The sequence below is a fragment of the Sinocyclocheilus rhinocerous genome, unplaced genomic scaffold (genome assembly GCF_001515625.1).
Source record: "Sinocyclocheilus rhinocerous isolate Xijiao unplaced genomic scaffold, SAMN03320098_v1.1 scaffold516, whole genome shotgun sequence".
NCBI classification, from domain to species: Eukaryota; Metazoa; Chordata; class Actinopteri; order Cypriniformes; family Cyprinidae; genus Sinocyclocheilus; species Sinocyclocheilus rhinocerous.
The window spans coordinates 281158-294745 of NW_015660501.1; the positions used below are offsets into that span (position 1 = coordinate 281158).

Below are 13588 nucleotides of genomic sequence, written 5' to 3' on the forward strand. Positions count from 1 at the left end.
GGTGCTCCCGATGGCCAGTCCGGGCCTGTGCTGTATATATCCATTTCACATGCACACCCGCTCGCTTGTGTGTCATACAGGGAAACTGGTGCTGCTGCCTCCATCTGATAAAGTTTCAGCATCTCTTTTGTCTCCTTCAGGCTCATTGTGTTCTCATTAAAATGTGGTGTGATTATGAGGGGGAACGGTGAAAATGGCTGATCAGTCTGTAAATGCAATAATGTGCACGTTTCATGCTTATAACTGGTCAAAAATCGGTCTGAATGGGTCAAAATGGTCAGGTTAAGAATTAAAGAGTGTAAATCTGCCATGAATATTCCTGGTTTAATTGAAGTTAAGTTCAATAGACAGTATTTGCCTTGTTTTCTTTATTAACAAAAAAAATCAAGGTTATGGCAAGACATTTACAAAGGAAATGAATGGGGCTAATTTTTGGACGATAAAACAGCTTAATTTTATAAAAGCACATAATTTTTTTGTCAGTTACAAAACATTACATTTTTTTCAGTTAAAACTTCTGTATATGAAGTTGAAAAGCTGTTTATGTAATAATTTTACTGTCTTGTTATTAGTGTTTATTACATTACACTGTCAAGCAAAGTTGTAAAATTGAATATAACCATGTTACGTTAGTATTATTTATATCCTATTATGATTTTATTAATAGTTTTAATTAGCTTTTATTTTTATATTTTCAGTTTTTATTTTAAATTTGGGTTAAGTTGTAGTACTTTTATTATGTGCTTTTGTCATTAAAATTTTTTTTATATTTCTATATAGCTTTAATTGATTTTTATTTCAGTCTTTAGGTTTTTTAAATAATTTTTATTTGTTTGTTTATTATACGTTTTTAAAATTTCTATATAGTTTTATTAGTTTTTTATATTTCTATATAGCTTTAATTATTTTATTTTAGTTTTTTTGTCATTTTTATTTTTTATTTCTATTTCTATATAGCTTTAATGCATTTTTCCCCCGTTTTTAGTTTTATTTTAGTTTTGTTTATAAGTACTTCTACTTAAACTTATTTCATTTAGTTGCCATACTTTTGAAACGGTGATTATTTGGCCTTGTTCATTCATTTTTATTGCAAGTGTCTCACTGTTTTTTTTTCTTCTTTTTTTCTTTTTAAGAATATCATTTTTTGTGGTAATGAACTCTGATATTCTTTAATATTTTTATAAAAATAAGTGCTCATTTAATAAGTGTCTAATTTGCGACAAGACATATAGTTTTGTTATTTTAAGTCAATAAGTAAATATAAGATACATGTCAGAGAGTGAACAAACATCTGATTATGCTTTTCTGTTTGGCTGATTTAGCATTTTTGCCACCCTGCTCTTCAGATAGATGAACCCATTTCAGTGTACTAGTTTGTAGTGTGTAATAGGCTGATATATTAGAGGTGTTGTGAAGTTTTGCTGATGGCTTCTATTGTTCTGAAGTATCTACCCGAACAATAGCAGCTTTCAACAGAGCGAATGTTGTTCTGTGTGTGTTAAAGCTCAGTGTGAAAGAAGAGATGTGAGTATAATCCTTCAGTGACTCGCGCTGAAATAGAGACGTCTGCGAGACACACACACTTCGGGACGGGACTTCTGAGGGAATCCTTGGAGTTTCCAAGGTAACCGTTGTTGTGGTGCTAAGGATTAGAGCGTGTCATCAGACGGATTCGGAGTCTGAAGTGTGTCTGATTGAGGCGCTATCAGATTCACCTCGCTCTCAGGATGGTTTATCTGGAGATGTGGTCTTGTGGTGAACCGTCGGGAGCTGTTGAGCTGTCTTACAGTTTGGACAGGTTTGCTGTGATTTAGCTTTCCGTGCCAGCCGTCCTTCTCAATGAGGGTCTTTGTGCCGTGCTGCTAATTTTAGCTCTGGAATATTTTACCCAACTGCCAAACGGGACGGCCGTAAAAGCCAGTGCACTGTGAAGTCTTTCCCCTGTGGTTCAGCATGGCTGAAGTGTGTGTCTGTGTGTTTGTGTGTTTCCCTTTTCCTCTAGAGTGTTAACAGACACACCTTGTTCTGTGCTGTGTATTGTTTTGCGATTAAACTTGGCGGACAATAAAATAGGCCAAAACATTCCCACAGACGTTGAAATACATGGCTGATTCGCTGCACTATTCAGAGCTGCAGGTTTGCACAGTAACAGCTGGCTGAGTCATGAGTAGAGGATTGTGGGTAATTGCAAAATGGAGGATGTGCACCTGTTTGAAGCGCTCGCCACTAAAAAGCATCAGAAAATGACATGAATTGGAAGATTTGCATCGTCTTTTCTTTTGTCAAATTCTCTATCGATACAAACAAACACACATGTGTCTTTTTCATGCTTCATTTGCATTTCCATCATTCATATGTGTCATATTAAAGACACATCTATTATACAGTGATCACTGATCTATAATAAAGAACATTTACAAATAGAGAGTCATTTATATAGATCGGGGACAATGACGCCAAAAATATTTGGATAATTAGGTCACACTTAAAACTGAATGCTTTTTTTAAAAAAATTTTTAAAGCAAGGGTCATTTATTAAAAAGTTGTTATGATATTTAGTATTAAAACAGGTGTAATGCAATTTTTAAAAGGATATTAGGATATATTGTATCAAAGCAAGAGTCATTTTTTAATATTTTTGTTTCAAAGCAGGTGTCATTTAAAAAAATATATATTAATGATATTGTGTATCAAATCATGTGTCATTTATTTAAAAAAAAAACATTTGTATCAAAATGTTTTACAGTATTTGTATTTTTTACATTTTTTATATCAAAGCAAATGTAATTTATTATATATATTAATGATATTGTGTATCAAATCATGTGTCATTTATTTAAAAAAAACATTTGTATCAAAATGTTTTACAGTATTTGTATTTTTTACATTTTTTATATCAAAGCAAATGTAATTTATCATTAAAATATATTATGATGCTTTGTATCAAAGTAGGTGTCTTTTAAAAAAGCATATATTTGTATCAAAGCAGATATCATTTTTTAAATAAAAAACATGTATTATGATATTTTGAATCAAATCAAGTGTCATTTATTTGGAAAAAAATATATATATTTATTTTCTTTTCTTTTTCTTTTCTTTTATTATTAGTAATTTTTTTTAATGCAATGACATTAAGTGTTCAAATACTTTATGATGCCAAATGTTTTCACTGATAAACAGCATTAAATTCAGTGTCTGAGAGACGGACAAAGCTGTGAATGTGCAAAAAATATTTGTTTTTGCCCTACACGTTATAACCCATGTTGAATTAGCGCTAATTTAAACACCACCCACCCTCTCTCTCTCTCTATCTTAGTATGAAAGGGATGTCTTTCACAGATTCGATTACATTGACTGACTTGTGACTGGTGCTGATGTGGTTGTGTCTGATGTCTTGTGTTTCGCATTAGATGTTTTCTGTATCTGATTGGTGGAAACATGCAGTGACATGACATCAGAAATCAACAGCATCAGGCAGCTAATAATCAGCCAATGACCCTTTTAACGGTTTTCTCAGTCGATTGGTGCACCATACTTTGGTAGCAGATTTTGCTCGTTTTCTGAACCATGATATTCAAATCTCCAACCTTTAAGCAGGAAACCATCTGGATGTTTGAAGACATTAAACTTCACATTGAACGGAGGGTAGAAACCAAAATAAATAAACACATTCTTACAATGTCACTTTTTTTGCATTTATTTAACACTAAAAACATTTATAGGAATGAATAAAAGCTGATTATTACATTTTGAGAGATCTCACATATTTAATAGATTTTACAAAATAATAAAAAATATTTTTTGTATATTTTTCTTAAATAGGAACACTAGGTTACACTATATTTATAGATAATTTAATAATTTTAATAATTTAAAAATTAAATATTTTTTTAAGATAAAAATTTGTAAAGATTTTTTTAAGTTTTTTTTTTTTTTTTTAGATTTTACTAGATTTTTTAGGAACCAATAACACTGGATTTCACATAACAATTTCACTGGATTACAGGAAATCTTGCTATATAAAACTTCAGTTCCAGAGTGGTTGGCTGTGCCGTTGCTAGTCCAAAAGCAAATTCATTTATTTTTTAAAAAGATATTATGATATTTTGTATCAAAGCAAGTGCCATACATTAAAAAAAATATTTTGTCTAAATATATGCATTGGCAATCCGACATAAAGTATTATACTTTATAAGGCCAAATATAAACTGAGACAAATATTTTCTAGTTTTCCAGTCTCTAGATGTGACCAGTTTTCCTGTTTTATTGTCCATTGATCAAACGGTACAGCACGTTATACGCTAAAGTTTAATATTTGTTCAAATCGTGTTGCTTGCCTTTGTAAAACATATTATTATGTGTGTTCCTACAGATTTCCATCGCTCAGGGTTGGATGGTTTGTGGGAGCTAATGCATGGGGGACAGCGATACGTGTGCAGGTAAACACAGTCACATACACTCCAAAGCTTTACCTTACATATGTGTCCACTGCTGGTCGAGACCCCGCTGTTACCGGTAATGTTTATACCTCCGTAACGCGATCAACACGGAAGCTTTAGGTACACCATAACCTATATGTGCGCAAACAAGCTCTGTATTAGCAGAACGAGCGGGCAGGAGTCTCATATCTGTAGAGAGGAAGAGAGGTCAGAGGTCATGCTCGGGGGGCCGCGAGCTGGTTTCATGTTTCAGGTGAGTGTACAGACAACAGACAGACAACACTACACACATGATACCACTCTGAATGCCAGGCTGTGGAGGCCAGATAAAGACGGTAGTGTGAACGGGAGAGAGAGGGTCGACTGTGCCGAGGTCTCCGCATGATATGAGATCTATGTCTCGTAGTCAGTGACATGGACGCTCTATATTTGGGAGTTGAAGCACGACTGCTGACCCCTAGATCTACTCCACCACCTGCTCTCACACACACACACACCGGGGTTGCGTGTCTTTGGAAACAGAGCACAACAGTCGGGTTCTGGATGTAAAATCTCATTAATTTCCCTCATTGATGAAGTGATTTGGGATGATAATGTATAAACGTTTCATGACAGATTTGTTGTGAGCATCTGAGATTAAGGGATGGAGATACCTCTGTAGAAACTCCCATAAAGCATAGCAAATGCCACAATCGAGTCAGTCATATTTTTTAAAGAAATTAATACTTATATTCTGCAAGGATGCATTAAATTGATCAAAAGTGACAGTAAAGACATTTAGAATTTTACAAAAGATTTCTATTTCAAATAAATGCTGTTCTTTGAACTTTCTATTCAAAGAATCCTAAAAACAATTTATCACAGTTTCACACAAAAAATATAAATCAGAACAACTGTTTCCAACATTGATAATAATCAGAAATGTTTATTGAGCAGCAAATCAGCATATTAGAATGATTTCTGAAGGATCATGTGACACTGAAGACTGGAGTAATGATGCTGAAAATTCAGCTTTGATCACAGGAAAAAATTACACTTTAAAATATATTAACATAGAAAACCGTTGTAAAAATATTTCACAATATTTCTGTTTTTACTGTATTTTTGATCAAATAAATGCAGCCGTGGTGAGCAAGAGATTTTAGAAAACATTAAACCCCAAACCTTTGAACTGTAGTGTCTACAGATATATATTGTATATGTGTGTGCATATATATATACACTGTATAATTTACAATAATCAGTAATTCTATCAGTAGTTTTATTTTGTACTGCTTGAATCAATTACATTATTCGCAATGTTTCATGGGATGCAAATTCCTTGCTTATAAAATAGGTACACAAAAGTGCAGTCTTGCATCTTTTTTTTAATACATCCACAGGGAAACATAGAAAATCCAGCAGAGCAGAGCAAAAGCAAATCCACAAACTAATAACCGGCAAAGGACTGAACAGAACAGGGAGAACTTATACAGATACTAAACGAGGGAACTAATGAGATGATTAACGAACACAGGTGAACTGAATGAACTAATCAAAGGAGAGACAGAAACTAGGTCAAAGTCAAAATGGGCATGAAGACAAAAACTAAAATGAAAACACAACAAAAGAAGTCCATAACTGTGACAGTATGCTAATACGCTGTTGCAATTATGGCCAATGTCCCAAAACTTTATTCGCAATGTGTTTGCTGTTTGCAACACATTTATATTTTGTTAGAATATATGACTACTTTTGAATGAGAGATGCATACGCTGTTGCAATTATGGCCAATGTCCCAAAACTTTATTCGCAATGTGTTTGCTGTTTGCAACACGTTTATATTTTGTTAGAATATATGACTACTTTTGAATGAGAGATGCTTTTTTTTGGTAGTATTATGGTAGGGACTGCATCTAACTAGCAGGGGCTAAGCAGACATTCAAGAAGTGTGCACAAAATGTATAAATTCCCAGGCTGCTACAGTGAACACCTGTGAGTGGCTTCAAATCTTTCAGCGATACTCGCAGTTTTGCTTGAAGCATTTAGCAGCAAGTAAATACGTTATCATACAATCTCAATTCATTTTTCCACACCTGTATATGGTACAATCTATTTCAGATAAGCCCGCCTCTAAATGACATGTAAAGACAAAACTAATTTGGTACATTTACATATCACTCAAACAATCTCTTCCTGTCTAAGTGGGCGGTTTGTGTCCAGACTAAGCTGACCGATATCCACACAGATGCATGCTTCAGTTCCTCATCCTTTCTCCTCTTGGTCTCTTTGCTCCGTTCATATCTTTCTTTTCTTCCGGGTGGGATATTATATGTTTTCAGAGGCAGTCGACTTTTTCACAGTGCTCTGACTGACTGATCCTAAGACAGAGGTCAAAGGTCATGTTCAGAGGTCCTGACCTCCAGTGGATTGCCTGTGTGGGAGTTGTTATCAGGATCCATTTGCATTTTTTTTTTCTGAGACGTGCAGTTGTAAAAACAGTTTTAATGGTTTTATGTCCAGACTGAAACATTTTGTGGGTATGTTTATGTCATTATGTGATTTACTTAATTTCTTTTGTGAATTGGGTGCCTAAATGACATTATAAGTGGCTACAATTAATTCTTAGTGAATTCCCCATTGTTCACGATATTTTTTTACTTACCAGCCGATATTTTTTTACTTACCAGTATTAATGTTATTAAACATGCTTATTTCCCCTATTTTTACATTTAGATCACTTTTGCCACTAATAATGTAATAAAAAAGTTAAATGCATAAGATAATGTTTAGAATGAATATCATTTTTAATAAAATTGTAATACAGTATTTTAATGTTTTAGTTTATCAGCCATTTATCAGATATTAAATTTATCAGCTATTTATTAAATTTATTGACCATTTATCACTTTTCTACATAAGCTTATTTCTGCCAGTTTATAGCTTTCAATTCTCAGAATTGTGAGATATAAATTCAGAATTGCAAGATATAAAGTCGTAATTCTGAGAAGAAAAGTCAGATTGTAAGATATAATCTCGCTATTGTGAAGAAAAAAAGTTAGAATTGAGATATAAAGTCGCAATTACCTCTTTTTATTTTTTATGCCGTGCTGAAAAATAAAATCTGAATTGTGACATGTTACGTGTAAAAAAATGTCAAAAATGCAAGATGTAAATTCAGAATTCTAAGAAAAAAGTCAGAATTGGGAGATGTAAACTTGCAGTTAATGAGTTTATAACTTGCAATACTGAGTTAAAAAGTCGCAATTAGCTTTTTTCATTTATTATTATGTGGCCAAAATAAGCTTCCATAGTTTTCAGCCATATCAAGAAATGATTGGGTTATTGAAATTGGCCAAATTTTTAATAGTGGTGCAGCCTTACCATCCATACCAGCTTATCATGAACAAAGCTTTTTCAGGGTTCGAACCTGTAACATAGGGCTGGGCGGTATGACGGTATCGTTACCGCAGAATAAAGTGTCTATAGAGATTTTGCTATATCGTGTATTCTGCGGTATGCAAATATATCTGCGTAACATAATACTACTTAAAAGTTATAACTACCTTTGAGTGACAAGGAAACATGCATGAATGAGAAAATAAAAAGTGGGATGCACTTGATAGAGTTATTAAGTGCAATAAGCAGTGAAAAAGAACTCAATGCGGTGCTCGCGCTGACTGACACACACACACACACACACACCCAGAAAGCGCCTCTCTCAGACAGCATGCGATCGTGAATTTGGGACATGCATGATGTTTAATAAAGTTATTAAGCGCAATAAGCAATCCGCTGCTCGCGCTGACTGACACACACACACACACACACACAGAAAGCCCCTCTCTCAGACAGCATGCGATCGCAAAAACAGATCAGAAATCAAAATGGTCAAATATGCACACAGTTATGTCAAAATGCCAGTTAAACAGTTGGCATAAACAGTTGAAAACCGGATGTGTATCAGTATATTGGATCCGTGCAGTTGGTCTTAAAGGGACAGCAGTCTAATTTACAGTACCTGCTGCTGTCTGTCATTATTTATGTTAATCACTCACTGCACTTGACTGAATCACTTTTGGATCTTTAATAAGAATCAGTTCATGTTTGATTGATTGATACAGTGAAGACTATGGAGTGTTTTATTTATACACTTTATTAAATTTCTGTAATATTTCTTACTACATGTTAAATAAACCTACTGTAGCCTACTGTAACTGAATAAATTAAAAGTGTATTTTATATTTATTTGTTCTATTGTGTTTGTAATTTGCTTCTTTTTCTTATTTTTAATAACAAAAAAAATTGCTATATCGAGATATATATCGTTATTGTGAAAAAAATTCTCATACTGTGAAATAAGATTTTGGTCATCTCGCCCACCACTACTATAACCTTTCAGTTACCATCTTGATATTTAAACGCTATACCACCCATCCAGAAATATTCATGACAACTTTTAGCACTTTCCAAATGTCAAACATTTGCCCTTTAAACTCGATAATGAGGAAAAAGCAAAAATAGATCAAATAGAGTCTAAACAAACACGTTTCTGTCTTGTGTAATTGCCATCACTTCCTCTCGCCTTGTTGTCTGTCTCTTTCTCTCTCTGTTTCATGTTTTTTGCCCTCTGTGACCCTTTGCTTTTGTCTCGTTCATTCTTTTCTTCTAATTGGCACCTCGTTAGGGAATTCCTAATTGGAGGGATGAGCCAGGTGGCAGCGGAGCTGCGATTGCCCTCGTTAGTTTGTGAATGTGTGTGTGTGTTTGTCTTTGCTTACGCAGAATGGATGTGGAGCAGCCTGCATGTGCTGATTATGTTCCATTCACCCATGTTGAACTCTAACACATTCCCCTCACAGTCCACCGACGCACACACACACACACTCACTCTGCCTCGCTATCTGTGTGCCACTGACCATTTCCATTGATCCTAGGCAATAAGAAAATGCAAAACAACACCCATTTAATGCAATTAAACACTTTTATGATACATTTTGATGATAAACTTTGATTGTTTTCATGCAAAAATGGGAATTCTGTCATTATTTACTCCCTCAAACAGTAGTGTGCTACACTGTTGTCACATAAACTCAAAATGTGCATTTTGTAATGGCATCAAGTCATAATTTTTGAACTAAACAGATATTTTGTATTTTTAATCCTATTTCATGTAAAAATGTCTTCATATCTTGCAGCTTTTGCAATGAAAACATTAAACATTAAAGGTCAAGTGCATTGCATTGTGGAATACTATATTTCTAGCATTCCTGCAGTGTGCTTTGTGTTTGTTTACATTATGGTAAATGTTATAGGAGTGTGTGTATACAGTCCACAGTATACATTCTGTAAAAAGTAGTATTCCATTCCCAACCAAAAAAAGTTCAAATGAATGATTCACTCACAAATTACATTACTAGTTGAATTATGTTGCCTTATGTTTTCATAGCCTATTCATAGTTGTGAATTCAGTGGTTCACTGCTAAAACGCGGTGCAGGATACACTGGTGTATGTTGTGTGTGTGTGATGGTATGTGACCAAACGGATGATCTCAAGCAGGTGTGGGGTCGCTCAGTCTCTTCAGGTCATTACACTGACCTCTGACCTTTCTCTTGCAAACCCTAACCGGTGAGGTATTCTGTCTCTCACACAAATACAAGATCTGTTCCAAAACATATTCACCCGTATAATATGACTTTACACACACTAAACAGTCTAAATCAAATTAATCATTAAATTAAATTTAAAATTTAAATATATTAAAAAACTTGTATTTAATCATTTTTAGTATTAAAAAAAAAATCTATATATATATATATATATGCAAGTGCTACTTTAATCTTTAACTTTTCTCTTTGTCTGTCATTGTTTTAATTTTCTGTTTATGCTTTTATTAGTTTCAGTGCTATTGTCAGTGCTATTTAGGTGATCACTGTATTCGAAAGCATGCGTGTGTTGTTCAGACAGCTGAAGGTCTATTTTTGCTGCTGATTCTTACACCTCCACATTTGGACGATCAACACCTCGCTTTATGACACACACCACATAATGGCAGCGACAACACACTCACCTCTCCTAATAGCATCAAAACACACACTCACACCAACCGAAAGCTGACAAACGCTCCTTTAACAGACTAACGCATCCCTCCTGTCAGCTGTGAAAACAGGAGCAAACATTTGGAAGATGAGTTTGTAGCGTGGGCCGGGTAACAGATGGAATGGATTGGCGGGTGTTAGTCAGGGTGTCGCTGCCATTATGGCTTTAGTGGGGAATGTGCGTTTGCTGATTTAATGCATCGGATTTGTCATTTGAGCATCACAAACAGTCGTAAAATAAGTGAAAACACTGTAGTTCTGTACAAAGCTGCTTACCTAGAGAGCATTTTAAAGCAACATGAAATGGTGTTCACAAACTATTTTGCTTCTGTATTGTGATGCATTTCCAAGTCAAATAGGATGTTCAACAAAATAATGTAGGGTGGGGCTGTGTTTAGTCTGAAGGGAATGATTGCATTGAGAACAGTGGTTATAGGGGAATTATTGCAATATTTATAGGAGTTTTTAAACTTTAATGAACAATTACAAAGACCTTTTTACTTTGAAATGGCATGCACCAGTTAAATGAAAACGTGAAGTAAACATGAAATTAGTAAGCAGACTGTTCCAAAACCTCATTTACTTGCCATATTGGATACCTTGGTTACTTGGCAAACCCAGAATGCATTGCAAGTTGACAGAAATGTTGTCCAATAAATTTCATTCAGTATTGATTGATAAAGAGAATTTGATTATGAACTATTTTGAAGACATTTTCCTGTGTGCATTGCATTTTTTTTTGAGTTTGGCAACATGCTAACATACATTAGTTGTAACAACTTGAAAAAATTCTGTTTGTGATTGACTTAAAATTATTAAATTAGATAACTTTAGTTAAGTTGGAAATGTAAGTTATCTCAACAATTTTTAAGTTGAAACAACACATTATTACTTATTTTAGTGTTGAATTTTAATTTGTGATAACTAATCGCAGCAATAATTTTTTTTACCGAGTACAAATATCTAAAATTATTCAAACACTAAGTCTTAATGCCTAACTTTACTCATTTTATATAAGAATCTTATCAAAATTAATTGAGTTTTTGACTTGCGTAAGAAAATTATCTGCCAAGAATGGCTTAAGAAAAATTGAAAAACGACAAATCTTGTTTTCCATTCGAATTAAGTTCATTTTTCTGTCCCCATCTGCAGATATTTGTTTTTAAGTTTTAAAGACTTAAGTTTTAAGACTTAATGTACTGTATTGATTTAAGTATGTTTAGATATTTGTACTGGAAAACAAAACAAGACAAGTTCAAGTAAGAAAATCATTTTCTTGCGGTGTTTTCACAATCTGAATGTTTCAGGAGTGAGTTTGGTTGTGGCTTCAGTAAATATCGGAACTCTGTGTACAGAACAGGGTCAAGTGTTTAGAGAAGGAGTGACAACCGTATTTAACAGAGGTGAGTATTGTATGTATGGCCTATGTAGGTGGGAACAAAGCTTGTGTGTTTTTGTCTTTACTTTAAAAGGTTCAGCTTCATTTGGACTGAGTTTGATATGGGTTAAAGGTCAACCTAGTACAAATTGTAAGAAGAGTCAAAGGTCAAAGGTTAAAGATGACCTCCATCGCTGCTCATTATGTTTGGGAGAAGTGTGTGTGAGTGTGTTTTACAGATTAACTGGTTGATTGGTTATCCAGAAGCCTCAGTAAGAGGGAGCGCTGTTCATTTGACCTCTTTTTCTCTTGTTTGCTTGTTTATTAGTTTTAGTTAGCTCTCTGTCTCTTTTCTTGAAGCGTTTGGGTTGTTCTGATCTGCACAGCCCGTTCTGCATTTTTATCGTAGCGTGGTTAACTGTGGTAGCTATGATACTGTAGTGTTTTTGTTGTTGTAGTAAGTAGGGCTGCACGATTATGACAAAAATCATAATTGTCGATTATTCCCTTGAAACTGTAATTGCGATTATTAATTACGATTATCACAATTTACATTGAATGATGTTTATACCATCGTTTGATGCAACTGCATGCCGTATTTTTATATGAAAATAAGCTGAAAACACTCTAACTGAACAACGTTGTGCTTTTCTATAGTATTAAGCCTCAAATGTCAACTATACATCGGATTGGTTTCTTCTTTAAATTATAAAAAAGTAAAAATTTGAATTGTATTATAATGTTATACTAAAACTAAAATTAAAATAATGGGAAAAACCCTACCCTAAAGATAACATGTAGAAAGAAAAAAATGCATCTTAAGCACGCAGAATAACATAAGTGGACTTTGAACGATTAATTGCCGCTTTGAACGATTACGTAATTGTGGCATCCATAATTGTAATCGCGATTAGAAATTCGATTAATTGTGCAGCCCTAGTAGTAAGAATTACGTTGCTGTGTGTTTTATGCTAAAAATGTCAACAAATGTGATTGTTTTTTATTTTTATTTAGTTTTTAAATGTAATGAATTATTATTATTATTATTATTATTTTTTGCATTGCGCTGTCAATCAAACATGCATGAAAGAGTGGCTGTTTGAAATAGCATACTATTCTACTACTCATACTATTTTTGTATTACGCACAGTATGCATTAGTGTTATTTTAGTATCATTTATTTATTTATGTATTTAATCAGTGAAAATACACATTAATAATACATAAAAATCAATGTAAAATGTCCCAGATTTCGCCAATAGTGTTTTCATAGTACAGGTTTTGCTAATATTTTGAATTAAGTTTTATTTTTACATTTTCTGTTTTCACTTAATTTTACTTAATGTTTTAGTATTTTTAAAAAATATGTCTGTATAGTATTTCTTTCTTTCTTTCTTTCTTTTTATTTGTTTTACTTTATTTGGTTTATTTTAAATAAAAAAACAAACAAACATTTAATTTGATTTCAGTTCATTTAATTTAGTTAAATATAACAACCCTGTTATCTGTTTAATTGGAAAACCCGGATGACATTTGTAAGTATGTGCAGTATAAATTAGACTGGAATACTTTATCCCACAATGCAGTGTACGCAACTTGGCCTGTCATCTTTAACAAATTATTAAGACATTTTAAGCCAAAAGTTAAGACATTTTTACACACACACACACACACACACACACACACACACACA

At 33.5% G+C, this 13588-nt stretch overlaps 1 protein-coding gene across 1 annotated transcript in view; it reads left to right on the plus strand.

The window, feature by feature from the left end:
• Positions 1–13588, plus strand: part of LOC107725174 (bone morphogenetic protein receptor type-1B-like) — a 69776-nt gene that overhangs the window by 6573 nt on the left and 49615 nt on the right. Inside the window, exon 2 of the mRNA XM_016534346.1 lies at positions 4373–4439. The gene's annotated coding sequence lies outside the window, so the exon portion shown is untranslated. The remainder of the gene's footprint in view (positions 1–4372; positions 4440–13588) is intronic.